Source organism: Schistocerca americana, chromosome 3, assembly GCF_021461395.2.
Source record: "Schistocerca americana isolate TAMUIC-IGC-003095 chromosome 3, iqSchAmer2.1, whole genome shotgun sequence".
Taxonomy (NCBI): Eukaryota; Metazoa; Arthropoda; class Insecta; order Orthoptera; family Acrididae; genus Schistocerca; species Schistocerca americana.
Window position 1 is genome coordinate 915,762,071 of NC_060121.1, and position 15,161 is coordinate 915,777,231.

Sequence of the window (15,161 nt, forward strand, 5' to 3'; positions counted from 1 at the left end):
AAACGTAGGAATTAATGAGATATACACTCCTGGAAATTGAAATAAGAACACCGTGAATTCATTGTCCCAGGAAGGGGAAACTTTATTGACACATTCCTGGGGTCAGATACATCACATGATCACACTGACAGAACCACAGGCACATAGACACAGGCAACAGAGCATGCACAATGTCGGCACTAGTACAGTGTATATCCACCTTTCGCAACAATGCAGGCTGCTATTCTCCCATGGAGACGATCGTAGAGATGCTGGATGTAGTCCTGTGGAACGGCTTGCCATGCCATTTCCACCTGGCGCCTCAGTTGGGCCAGCGTTCGTGCTGGACGTGCAGACCGCGTGAGACGACGCTTCATCCAGTCCCAAACATGCTCAATGGGGGACAGATCCGGAGATCTTACTGGACAGGGTAGTTGACTTACACCTTCTAGAGCACGTCGGGTGGCACGGGATACATGCGGACGTGCATTGTCCTGTTGGAACAGCAAGTTCCCTTGCCGGTCTAGGAATGGTAGGACGATGGGTTCGATGACGGTTTGGATGTACCGTGCACTATTCAGTGTCCCCTCGACGATCACCAGTGGTGTACGGCCAGTGTAGAAGATCGCTCCCCACACCATGATGCCGGGTGTTGGCCCTGTGTGCCTCGGTCGTATGCAGTCCTGATTGTGGCGCTCACCTGCACGGCGCCAAACACGCATACGACCATCATTGGCACCAAGGCAGAAGCGACTCTCATCGCTGAAGACGACACGTCTCCATTCGTCCCTCCATTCACGCCTGTCACGACACCACTGGAGGCGGGCTGCACGATGTTGGGGCGCGAGCGGAAGACGGCCTAACGGTGCACGGGACCGTAGCCCAGCTTCATGGAGACGGTTGCGAATGGTCCTCGCCGATACCCCAGGAGCAACAGTGTCCCTAATTTGCTGGGAAGTGGCGGTGCGGTCCCATACGGCACTGCGTAGGATCCTACGGTCTTGGCGTGCATCCGTGCGTCGCTGCGGTCCGGTCCCAGGTCGACGGGCACGTGCACCTTCCGCCGACCACTGGCGACAACATCGATGTACTGTGGAGACCTCACGCCCCACGTGTTGAGCAATTCGGCGATACGTCCACCCGGCCTCCCGCATGCCCACTATACGCCCTGTCTCAAAGTCCGTCAACTGCACATACGGTTCACGTCCACGCTGTCGCGGCATGCTACCAGTGTTAAAGACTGCGATGGAGCTCCGTATGCCACGGCAAACTGGCTGACACTGACGGCGGCGGTGCACAAATGCTGCGCAGCTAGCGCCATTCGACGGCCAACACCGCGGTTCCTGGTGTGTCCGCTGTGCCGTGCGTGTGATCATTGCTTGTACAGCCCTCTCGCAGTGTCAGGAGCAAGTATGGTGGGTCTGACACACCGGTGTCAATGTGTTCTTTTTTCCATTTCCAGGAGTGTAAATAAATACTCTTTGACGAAAAAGACAAGAGTCAGTTTGTTATAAGAAATTATTTTTGTTTCTTCTTTTACTACCATTATTCCTGTCATCAGTTTTGATTTTTGAATATGAGGTCCCTGGAAGTGTTCATCATTCAAGAAACTCAACAGGTTGAAGTACCTTAACTTTAGTTTGTATGCTGTAATGAAATCGCTTCCTGGTTTCCGACACCCCTCTAATTTTTTAATTCCTACCTATTAATGTTTGTATAATAATATTGTTTATTTTAGAAATTGCAGTATGTGTAACTTCCTGGAAGTTTCATTTCACCGCACACTCCGCTGCAGAATGAAAATCTCATTCTGCGTATGTGTGTTTGACCCTAGTTCCGCTTATTTCATTTAATCCATTAAACCAGTTGTTTCCTCTCGCGATCGTGATAATTTTTCGACTATCTGTTACAGGAAAGACTCATGGTAGATTTTTATAAATAACTCGATGCAGTGTTTTTTACAATATTCTACCTATGTATGCACTGCGATTCTTCTTAACAGAATCCTCTAAGACCGCTACGGTCGCCGGTTAGAATCCTACCTCGGGCATGGATGTGGGTGATGCCTTAGGTTAGTTAGGTTTAAGTAGTTCTAAGTTCTAGGGGACTCATGACCTCAGAAGTCCCATAGTTCTCAGAGCCATTTGAACCAAGCTATATCGATTGTTTTCACGTGTCTGTTCCAGCATTCCACAACTTCCAGTTTGAGTGTATAGGCGTAACAGCGCATGTACACCTGTCAGGTGTGCTTGAAAGTGAGTCCCTACCATCAGTGTGAAGATTTTAAAAAGAACCCGATCTTTTTGCAAGGGTAAAATTCAAAATTATTTTTGCGTATACGATTTATAATTGCACCTTGCAGATTTCAGATATTGAATTTAGTGATCGTGGAGTAGGAACTCAATTAAAACCGTGCGTTGGTGGAAAGGCATCTCGATCTCATGACTGAGATATCTGTGAAGTTCGACAGAGATTATGCGAAAGAACTTTCTCTCCGATTTTCAAGAATGTATAACAGGTCGCTGGAGCAGAGAGGTATACTTATCGATTGAAGAAAAGCGTCCAGTTTTCAGTAAGGGTTGTAGGAAGATGTACCTAATTATAGGCCTATATCGCTGACATCAATGTATTAAGGTAGAATTATAGAAGATAATTTTGCTCACCTACTATAAAGCTTTTTGAAATTTCCTCTATAAAGCATGGATTCCGCAAACAGAAACTTGCGAAGCTCAGCTCACTCTGTTTGTCCACGAGATACGCAGCGTTGTAGACAATGATGCCCACGATGATGCCACGTTCTATGACTTTAAGAAGGTATTTGGTAGTTTCGCACCGTCGGTTAGAGAACAAACTACATCACTGAGTTGTGCCGATTAGTGGCACATCTGCTACTTACAAGGGAAACTCCCCATCGCACCCCTTTCATATTTAGGATTGTATTAATACCTTCAGCTGCTAACGGGCGTTGATATACTGTATATTAACAGGGACAGGTGAAAATGTGTGCCCCGACCGGGACTTGAACCCGGGATCTCCTGCTTACATGGCAGACGCTCTATCCATCTGAGCCACCGAGGGCACGGAGAATAGTGCGACTGCAGGGACTATCTCGCGTACGCCTCCCACGAGACCCCCATTCTCACCTTGGACGTCCATTCACTACATTCGTAGTGTCCCACCCCATATACATATAAGTATATGACCTTCCTCTTCTGTGCAGACGCACACATATTCCCCGAAGTCTTACGGGACTTGGTAAAAATGTCTTCCACGAGTAATGAGTGTGGTGGGGTGGGACACTGCGAATGTAGTGTGTGGACATACAAGGTGAGAATGTGGGTCTCGTGGGAGGCGTACGCGAGATAGTCCCTGCAGTCGCGCTATGCTCTGTGCCCTCTGTGGCTCAAATAGATAGAGCGTCTGCCATTAAGCAGGAGATTCCGGGTTCGAGTCCCGGTCGGAGCACACATTTTCACCTGTCCCCGTTGATATATATCAACGCCCGTTAGCAGCTGAAGGTATTAATAAAATTCTAATTTAGTTCTAGACGGCTGCAGGTCATCAATGGTGTCTGTTCTTTCGGACATGTCCGAAACAACAGACACCATACACATATAAGTATGCCCTTCAGATTTAGTCGTAACTTAGCCCAGTGGATACCCCTTCAACAACTGAACACGGATCAAGCACGAAAACAGGAAGAAGGTGCACTGAACTGTGAAAAAAATAAAAAATAAAAACAGCGAACACTCTCAGCTTAAAAAGTGCAATATCTAGAGGAACTGAACTGCCGCGGCTTCGTGGTTAAGTGGTCACGGTGTTAGAGTGTAACCCGCACGAGCCGTATTCAGAACTCCCTCGTGCCGATTATTTTATTTTATTTATTTTTCACAATGTTATGAACTGTCCGTCCGCAGCTTGTGGTCTTGCGGTAGCGTTCTGTTGCCTCCCGCGCACGGGATCGCGGATTCGATTCCCGGAAGGGGTCAGGGATTTTTCCTGCCTCGAGATGACTGGATGTTGTTGTGTCATCTTCATCATTCATCCCAATTACGGTCTGAGGAAGGAAACGGCAAACCACCTCCACTATGACCTTGCCTAGTGTGGTGGTACGGGTCTCCCTCATCGTCCACTACGCTCCTCGGGGTATGGAACCTCATCACCATCATGAACTGTCCGTCCGGTCACTGAAGTGTTTTCTCTCCTTCTGTAGTCTTGACAGTAATACTATGCACTGGTTATAGAACATGTGTCACGTGCTAAGATTACGTTACCGTCGCAAGTACACGTGATGAATACTGAGAACATGCGAGATACAACATAGACATCTCACAGAAATGAAAACAACAAATAAACGGGTGTGAACTATGTTACAACAAAGAGTTCAAGGACCACAACTTCCCAGAGGGAAAGCAACTTCAGCAATGTTAAAAACGTATGTTTTGAGAGAACACAGAGAAGCTGTGTGAATGTGAAACTGTTGCGATCATTTGTTGCAGCTTATGTGCCAACTACTATGGTTTCCTCATTTCCTTGAGGGTGATCACATTCACATTCGTACGGGCAAGAAGGCATACCTCACTCACTCACGAGGCGTACGAATTAGGTGCGTCGATAAGAGAGTCCTGTCATATGACACACGTACTGTCACGAATACCGTGAATGACACAGCAGACGTGTTTTCCGGTGGAGGATTCAGTTGACTTGTTGCCTCGTAATGAAACCTTTGCGGTTCCCATTCGAAAGCCACTTCCTTTCGGCTGCTAATAGAGTAGTTGTGCAGAACCAACTGTCATTATAGGTCCCCACCTTACACCTCGCTGTTGCAAACGTACGTTACATCACGACACAGACAAAAATTTGAATACAGCACCAAAAAACAAAGGAAAAAAAGGCACGAGGAAGGTTTGAACATGCCTCACCGGCTTGGTAGTCCAACACCATGACCACATAACCACGACACCGTCGCTCTTCCACGCTGCTCTATATTGCACTTGCTGTCCTTGGACACTTCTACCACTAAATCTGAGGGAGGTGCAATGGGAGTTTCCCTTGTAAGTAATAGACTAAATGTACCACTAATCGGCACAACCCGGTAATGTATTTTGTTCACTGAACGACAGTGTGAAACTACCAATACCTACTTGAAGTCATAGAACATGGCATCAACCTGGGGGTCGTTGTCCACAACGCTACCTATCTCACTGTTTCTGTTTTGCTTTCTGTTTTCATTTAGTACATCTTCTCCCTGTTTTCACGCTTGATCTGTGTTCCGTTTATGACGTGCTGTCTCTCTTTCCATTAAGTCTGACGGGGGTGTAATGGGTAGTTTCCCCTGTTAGTGCCTCTCTCACGCTCGGCCGAAATCGGAGGAGCGTGGAGGGAGAGTTGGTTAGTGAGTCTCTGTCAGTGAGTTGGTATCCGCTGTGAATGTGTAGTGCTGTTTTCTGGAGGGCGAACGCCACTGAGTTGGTTTTGGGATACGTCAGCGCTTATCTGTCTTTGGTGGCCCAGTCTGTAAGGGGGGATGTCTTACAACTGTTGCTTGAGGCGGAGAATATTGCAGTGTGGTGACTGACTTAAGTCCATCAGACTATTAATACAGTACGTCAACCTGTGTGTTCCTACGCCCTATACAACTGCTGTATAAAATGACAGCTTGCATTTTCGGTTGTTAAAGTGATGACGTATACTAGTGGTGTAAAATTATTCCACTTACATGATTTTTACTTTCGGTGGGTTGTGATACTACCGCTGTAGGTGGTATTCATGTGCTAGCTCAGTTCGTTTCTCATTCTGCCGTTGCCTTTCTGAGAGTTATGTACGCCACAGCCACGTCCTCGTGGGATACGTCATGTAGTATTTTGTGTGTGGTACAAGCACAGTGAGTCTGAGAGTTCGGTTTGCATCGGCAACCATACTATGCAGATGTACATAGAAAATTCTTTTTGAATATGCTAAGGCGTGTCTTCACTATTGAATTAGGTACAAATTTATTGAAGTAATCGCTGTTAGCACCCGATGTCTTTTGATTTAACTCTGTGCGTTTTCAGTAGAATCAATCAGACACCCTTTGCCACGGTATGGCTAGTCGCTGCCGTTAATGTTGCTGGCCCTGCAGCTGATTGGGGCGTCTCGATTGCGTAGGCGGAGCTTCGGTTCTAAGAAAGTACATTATTGTTTGTTAAACCTTTGGCATTTTTAATGAAAGATTTATTACTAATGTTACTGTTAGTTGACTGTAGGATAACTTTAAACATTTGCCTTCCCTAGTGTGCAAGGTGTGTAAGTGGAGTTATTAAATTTTTTATTTTAATTCATATTTCATTGGTTACAGAACTTGATGGGGTTGTTTAAATGCTTATTGTTGTTTTTAAATTCACTTTACCACGAAGTTTTAAGAACTATTAAAATTTCACCTGTAGTTTTAAATTCAAGATCTTTGTGAACTGTTTAAATTTGGTGCTTCATCAATTCGTCCGCTTGGACATCAAACTGCGGAGAGTGTACTTATCATTGATGGTTAACAATTCAATAGCTTGTGACTACGTCTTTAATAAATATTTGAAACTGTCAGTCTGCCGTTTTAACACTCTGTTCTAGCTCCACCTATACATGTATTGCGGAGTATTAGGGCACATTTCTGTTTCTCCAAGACTTCCTTGCAGAGCGAACTCAACACGTAGTTGTCAATGCAACAAAATCGAGAGATGTAAAGATAATATCAGGAGTACCCCAAGGAAGTGTGTTAGAGTCGTTATGGTTTACGGTACACGTAAATGATGTGGTGGATAACGTCGGAATGTTCACGAGGATGTTCGCTGACAATGCAGTTGTCTGTAATGTGGTAGCAACGGCAGTAGACTGAAGCGATTTGCAGGAAGACCTGCAGAAGATCGATGATTGGCGCGGGAACCGGCAGCTGGTCCTGAACATTACTAAATATAACGTAGTGCGCATAAAAAAGCGAAGAGATCCACAACTGCTCCATCACACTATTGCCGACAAATTACCGGAAATTGTAATTACTGTGAATTACGTCTTAGGCGTACCCATCCGTAGCGATCTGAAATAGGATGAGCACGCAAAACAAATAGTAGGAAAAGCAGACGTCGGACTCAAATTAGTTACAAGAATCTTATTGAATTCATCCACGAAAGGAGTGCCTTGCATAATACTTGTTCTACCGATTCTTGAATATTATACATCAACCGGATGACCCTTACCTTGTTGGATTGGTGGAGGAGGTAGAAAAGATCCAAAGAAGGGCGATGTGTTTCGCCACGGGATCGTTTAGCCGGCGCGAGAGCTGCTCAACAAACTGCAGTGGCAGACGCTACAGGATAGGCGTTGTGCATCACGGAGGGGCTTGCTATCGAAAATCCGAGAGAGTACGTTCTGGGAGCAGTCGGGCAACATACTGCTTCCTCCCACACGTTGTTATTGTTGTGGTTTTCAGTCCTGACACTGATTTGATGCAGCTCTCCATGCTACTCTATCCTGTGCAAGCTTCTTCATCTCCCAGTACCTACTGCAACCTACATCCTTCTGAATCTGCTAAGTGTATTCATCTCTTGGTCTCCCTCTACGATTTTTACCCTCCACACTGCCCTCAAATGCTAAATTTGTGATCCCCTGATGCCTCAGACCATGTCCTACAAACCGGTTTCTTCTTCTTGTCAAGTTGTGCCACAAACTCCTCTTCTCCCCATTTCTATTCAATACCTCCTCATTAGTTATGTGATCTACCCATCTAATCTTCAGCATTCTTCTGTAGCACCACATTTCGAAAGCTTCTATTCTCTTCTTGTCCAAACTATTTATCGTCCATGTTTCACTTCCATACATGGCTACACTCCATACAAATACTTCCAGAAACGACTTCCTGACAAATCTATACTCGATGTTAACAAATTTCTCTTCTTCAGAAACGCTTTCCTTGCCATTGCCAGTCTACATTTTATATCCTCTCTACTTCGACCATCATCATGTTATTTTGCTCCCCAAATAGCAAAACTCCTTAACTACTTTAAGTGTCTCATTTTCTAATCTAATTTCCTCAGCATCACCCGACTTAAGTCGACTACATTCCATTATCCTCGTTTTGCTTTTGTTGATGTTGATGTTTCAAGACACTATCCATTCCGTTCAACTGCTCTTCCAAGTCCTTTGCTGTCTCTGACAGAATTACAATGTCATCGGCGAACCTCAAAGTTCTTATTTCTTCTCCATGGATTTTAATACACTCCTGGAAATGGAAAAAAGAACACATTGACACCGGTGTGTCAGACCCACCATACTTGCTCCGGACACTGCGAGAGGGCTGTACAAGCAATGATCACACGCACGGCACAGCGGACACACCAGGAACCGCGGTGTTGGCCGTCGAATGGCGCTAGCTGCGCAGCATTTGTGCACCGCCGCCGTCAGTGTCAGCCAGTTTGCCGTGGCATACGGAGCTCCATCGCAGTCTTTAACACTGGTAGCATGCCGCGACAGCGTGGACGTGAACCGTATGTGCAGTTGACGGACTTTGAGCGAAGGCGTATAGTGGGCATGCGGGAGGCCGGGTGGACGTACCGCCGAATTCCTCAACACGTGGGGCGTGAGGTCTCCACAGTACATCGATGTTGTCGCCAGTGGTCGGCGGAAGGTGCACGTGCCCGTCGACCTGGGACCGGACCGCAGCGACGCACGGATGCACGCCAAGACCGTAGGATCCTACGCAGTGCCGTAGGGGACCGCACCGCCACTTCCCAGCAAATTAGGGACACTGTTGCTCCTGGGGTATCGGCGAGGACCATTCGCAACCGTCTCCATGAAGCTGGGCTACGGTCCCGCACACCGTTAGGCCGTCTTCCGCTCACGCCCCAACATCGTGCAGCCCGCCTCCAGTGGTGTCGCGACAGGCGTGAATGGAGGGACGAATGGAGACGTGTCGTCTTCAGCGATGAGAGTCGCTTCTGCCTTGGTGCCAATGATGGTCGTATGCGTGTTTGGCGCCGTGCAGGTGAGCGCCACAATCAGGACTGCATACGACCGAAGCACACAGGGCCAACACCCGGCATCATGGTGTGGGGAGCGATCTCCTACACTGGCCGTACACCACTGGTGATCGTCGAGGGGACACTGAATAGTGCACGGTACATCCAAACCGACATCGAACCCATCGTTCTACCATTCCTAGACCGGCAAGGGAACTTGCTGTTCCAACAGGACAATGCACGTCCGCATGTATCCCGTGCCACCCAACGTGCTCTAGAAGGTGTAAGTCAACTACCCTGGCCAGCAAGATCTCCGGATCTGTCCCCCATTGAGCATGTTTGGGACTGGATGAAGCGTCGTCTCACGCGGTCTGCACGTCCAGCACGAACGCTGGTCCAACTGAGGCGCCAGGTGGAAATGGCATGGCAAGCCGTTCCACAGGATTACATCCAGCATCTCTACGATCGTCTCCATGGGAGAATAGCAGCCTGCATTGTTGCGAAAGGTGGATATACACTGTACTAGTGCCGACATTGTGCATGCTCTGTTGCCTGTGTCTATGTGCCTGTGGTTCTGTCAGTGTGATCATGTGATGTATCTGACCCCAGGAATGTGTCAAAGTTTCCCCTTCCTGGGACAATGAATTCACGGTGTTCTTATTTCAATTTCCAGGAGTGTACCTACTCCGAATTTTTCTTTTGTTTCCTTTACTGCTTGCTCAATATACAGATTGAATAACATCGGGGAGAGGCTACAACCCTGTCTCACTCCCTTCCCAACCACTGCTTCCCTTTCATGCCCCTCTACTGCCATCTGGTTTCTGTACATATTGTAAATAGCTTTTCGTTCCCTGTATTTCACTCCTGCCAGCTTTAGAATTTGAAAGAGAGTATTCCAGTCAACATTGTCAAAAGCTTTCTCTAAGTCTACAAATGCTAGAAACGTAGGTTTGCCTTTCCTTAATCTTTCTTCGATGGTAAGTCCTAAGGTCAGTATTGCCTCACGTGTTCCAACATTTCTACGGAATCCAAACTGACCTTCCCCGAGGTTGGCTTCTACAAGTTTTTCCATTCGTTTGTAAAGAATTCGCGTTAGCATTTTGCAGCTGTGACTTATTAAACTGATAGTTCGGTAATTTTCACATCTGTCAACACCTGCTTTCTTTGGGATTGGAATTATTATATTCTTCCCACATACCTTTCGTGAAATGATCGCTATGAAGAAAGCCGAGAAATTACAGTTCATGTGGAGGATTACAGACGTTAGTGTCACTCTTCCCACACACTTTTCAAAATTAGAATAGGGAACGGGCCAAAAGGTAATGAAAACCACAGGTGATGGAAGAGTGGGTTGCGCGTTCCTGTGTCGCAGCACAGGTTACAAGTAATTGATTTCGCTCTACAGTTAAGCTTCTAGATTTTCTGCATAAGCTACAGCTAGCCTACATTTGCAGCTTTGTACTACCTGCAGAACCTCACAGTAAAAAACATTTTAATTGTAACGAATTGTAGAAGATTGCTCCAAGATAATCAGGAACTAGCCCACCTCAAGACAACTAATCCACTGGTAATGGTCACTAAAGGGAACCAAAATCTCAATAAGCAGGAAAAATGTAGGTGAATCAAAAGACATTCTAACATTAAATGTAATGGGTTGACCGATAACTGTCCCTCAAAACGGTGCATTTAAAAACACCTTATTACCGCCATCAGACTTTAAGGATGTCCCACGAGGAATGGTCAGTATTCAGGGATATAACAGGAACGATCATTCTAAGTAAAAAATTCTAGTAAACATCGGCTCTAAAACGCGCATCCTTAAGAGATATGGGCACTTCTTGATCTTCGATACTGTGAAACAAAGCTCTTCTACTGTAAGCTGTTTGCTTTCCATATTTTGGGAGGACATAGTATGGACCAAAATAAGAAAAAAATCCCCAGTAAACGTTGAGCTCTAAAATGCATACCTTAACAGTTACAAACACTTGCTCAGTACAAGAGATGTGTTTCACACTAGCGAAGATGAACAAGTTCCCATAGCTCTTAAGGTATGCGTTTTAGAGCCCATGTATAGTGGTCATGTTTTCCACGTTTTGGTCCATACTACCATCTCTCAAAATATGGACAGCAAAGAGCTTGCAGTTGGTTTGTTTCACAGTATCGGAAATGAAGATGTGCAATTAGCTTCTAAGGAATGCACTTTAAAGCTCATGATTACTACAACTTTTTGTACCGAATGATCGTTTCTTTCCTATGCCGGAATATTGACCGTTCCTCCTCGGGAACCCTGAATAGAAGAACAAGACACCAGTGGGAAGACGAATATGAATCACCGATATGCAGCAAAGGGAAATATGCACAAATTCAGGCGAACATCCCATCGAATCCGTAGTTTCGCACAGATAAGGCAAATAAAAAAAGTTTATAGGTTCCATAATTCTCACGAGGTTTAATCTTGGATCGGTCCCCAGCCATCTTCACCGAAGACACGTTGGAGACAACTCTTATTGTGCACGTGATGGAGCAATAATTCGAGATGACAAACACATTTTTTATGCAGACCAGCAAACTGACTTCACATATCTACATCTGGATCTACATCTACATCTATATCCATACTCCGCAAGCCACCTGACGGTGTTTGGCGGAGGGTATCTTGAGTACCTCTAACGGTTCTCCCGTCTATTCCAGTCTCGTATTGTTCGTGGAAAGAAGGATTGTCGATATGCCTCTGTGTGGGCTCTAATCTCTCTGATTTTATCCTCATGGTCTCTTCGCGGGATATACGTAGGAGGGAACAATATACCGCTTGACTCCTCGGTGTTGGTATGTTCTCGAAACTTCAACAAAACCTGTACCTAGCTACTAAGCGTCTCTCTTGCAGAGTGTTCCGCTGGAGTTTATCATCTCGCCTCGTAACCCTTGTCCTGGGTGGCCTCCAAATTTCGACGGTCTCGATATTCGGAAGCTCTACAGGACCACACCACTTTTCATCAAATGTTAAACAAAGCCAAAATACGTTTATTTAATAAGAGGCAGTTTAGAGTTAGAAGCCCAATACGTACGCAAAATATATACATAAGTACCAACGTACATATTGTAAGTAGGCTGTTTAGGTTTTTCTGTATGAAAATCACTGGCTGTGCTGTGTGCAGTCTGTGGCTAGTTTGCATTGTTGTCTGCCATTGTAGTGTTGGGCAGCTGGATGTTAACAGCGCGTAGCGTTGTGCAGTTGGAGGTGAGCCGCCAGCAGTGGTGGATGTGGGGAGAGAAATGGCGGAGTTTTGAAATTTGTAAGACTGGATGTCATGAACTGCTATGTATATTATGAGTTTTCAACACTATTAAGGTAAATACATTGTTTGTTCTCTATCAAAATCTTTCTTTTGCTAACTATGCCTATCAGTTGTTAGTGCCTTCAGTAGTTTGAATCTTTTATTTAGCTGGCAGTAGTGGCGCTCGCTGTATTGCAGTAGTTCGAGTAACCAAGATTTTTGTGAGGTAAGTGATTTGTGAAACGTATAGGTTAATGTTAGTCAGGGCCATTCTTTTGTAGGGATTTTTGAAAGTCAGATTGCGTTACGCTAAAAAAAATATTTTGCGTCAGTTTAAGCTCAGTCTTGTACAATTGTTCAAAGGGGACGTTTCGTATGTCGACCCTTAGCCGAGGATACCACAATGGAATCTTCTGATTTTTTGTCTTGTAGTTTGTGTAATTAGTGTAGCTTTAGTTTATTGCTAGCGCGTAATTGTAGAGAGAATCCCCTTTGTAGTTGCAGTCTTTCATTGTTGTACAGTAAAACAGTTGTGGCATGCATGTAGATTTGCACGAAGTATTGTGCAGCTGCACTTGCAATTAACGAGATATTATTTTCAGTGCTATGTTTATGTGTTCTCTTATTTTTGCTCTTCAAATTGTGCTTTTCTGTGTTATCGTGTGAAATATTGTGACAATAATGGCGTGTGAAAAACGTAACACTAGGCTTCAAAGTAAATTGAGAAATAATAGTGACGACGAGTGTAGCTTATCAGCACCACTGTGCAATGAATTAACAGACATTCGAAGTAGTAATTTGGTAATTGTGCATAGGGAAATGGAGCGGGCGGCAAATAATGGTGTAGACAGTGAAACAATTAGTGAACAGGGAAGCATTATCGATCGATCGGTCGGCAACAGCTCGCCTCAGTATTCCGAAATGACAGGACACAACCTTGCAAATACTGTAGATTCAGGTTTTGCGTCCTCACCGTTTTCTCAAATAAATCAAGACACATTTTCTGCTTTTCAAAATGCGAATATTGCCGGTTCAAATGCACTGCCGAATAGCACTGAGGAACATGTTTCAGTCACCAGTGCATTGTTATTACAGTTAATGCAACAAATGGGACAAAGGCTACAAAAGTTAGACACAATGGAACAAAATCTTCAAAAGTTAGACACAACGCTTGAACAAAATCAGAAACAAATGGGACAAAATCTTCAAAAGTTAGACACAATGGAACAAAATCTTCACACCACACTTGATCAAACACGTGAAGATTTAACTACTGAGTTACATAAAATCGAATCGAGATGTCAAAAAGTCTGTAACAACGTAAAAACACAAATTTGTGAGCATTTCCAACCTATTTTTTCGCGTCATGAAAATGCATTACAGAATCACGAAGCAGCCATAGAAGAACTGCAAACTATTGTTCATGAAAATCACGACATCTTGCAAGCTAAAATTGACTCAGCTGCATCTACCGATTCGGTTATGCAACTTGCAAAAACTCAGGAAAACGTAAAAGACACAGTAGATACGATTTCAACACAAATGGAGACTCTGAAACTTGGTTCAGAAAAACACACAGAGGAAATAATTTCACTAACAGATAAAGTAGCCGAACTTTTCAGATCAGTTCACTAACTTATCTACAAAGGTAGATGATGATCTGAATGACACAAGACCTGTAGCCTTCACGGACACTGAAGAGTATGAACAAATTAGAAAATTCAAACAAAATCAAAATCAAATCAATACACAGTACAAAAGAGAAATCCGGGAAGTACAAGATCAATTGGCACAAGTAATACAAGAATTACATATTTCAGAGGACACTCGCGCTCCAGTACGGGAAGAGGGACATAGAAATACGGAACAACCACAAAATAATAACACAGGACACTTCGGGAATTATGAAAGAAATTGGCAAGGCGCATTGGATTTTGAGGCGGAACCGCCGAAACGAAGTAACAATGAGCGATGTGCGACTCGCCGACATGATGATTTTGACTATAAGCTGTTCATTACTACACGTAAATTCAAAACATTTAAGAATTCTGGCAACGACATTCATCCACAAGCATGGCTTCATCAATTCTTTCATTCTTTTCCTCCCAACTGGTCATTGGAGCACAGGTCAGAATTTATGTGTGGCTATTTAAAGAATGAACCAGCTGTAAGGATGTGATCGGTCATTCACGATTGCCACAGTGAAGGAGAATTTTATCATGCCTTCCTCTCAGCATATTGGTCTCAAGCTACACAAGACCAAGTGAAACATAGCATCATAATGATGAAACATTTCGAACAATCGGAATTTTCTAGTCTTGTCAAATATTTCGAAGACATGTTGCACAAGAATCAGTACCTGTCAAACCCATACAGCCCCTCAGAACTCATCCGCATTTGCTTAATCAAATTGCCTGAACATTTACGACACATTATTTTAGCAGGACGTTGCAAAGACGATATTGAAGCTTTTCAGGGACTGTTACAAGAACTGGAAATAGACACTGACAACCGCGGAACGCGGAAACAGGAACACAACAATTACAGGTCACATCAATCGCGATTCCGTGATGAAAGAAATAATAACTGGACACGACAAGACTACTCTCACAACACAAATCGTGACCAAAACAGACACCACCTGTATGACAACCGTTGGCAGAGTAGTAATAATTACACAGAAAGATCGCATTTCCGTAGTATTGAATATAACAGATACAATCATAGAAACAGACAATATGACAACCAGAACTATTATTATCACGGGAGGCAGAATAACTTCAGACGCAACGGTCTACCGTGCAGTGATAATTCAGGGAGAAATTCTCCACCACTTAACCGACAAGTAAGAAACTACAGGAACTACCGACATGACGACAGCCGATATAATCGTAACGACAGACTTGAATTGCATCAGAACTGG

The 15,161-nt window shown here is 44.6% G+C and overlaps 1 protein-coding gene and 1 non-coding gene across 2 annotated transcripts in view; both read right to left on the reverse strand.

The window, feature by feature from the left end:
- The window catches only part of LOC124605690 (serine/threonine-protein kinase meng-po), a 373,132-nt gene that overhangs the window by 189,578 nt on the left and 168,393 nt on the right, over positions 1–15,161 (reverse strand). The window lies entirely within an intron of this gene.
- Positions 2,984–3,058, reverse strand: Trnat-ugu. The gene has a single exon. It is a non-coding gene; the product is annotated as a tRNA-Thr (tRNA).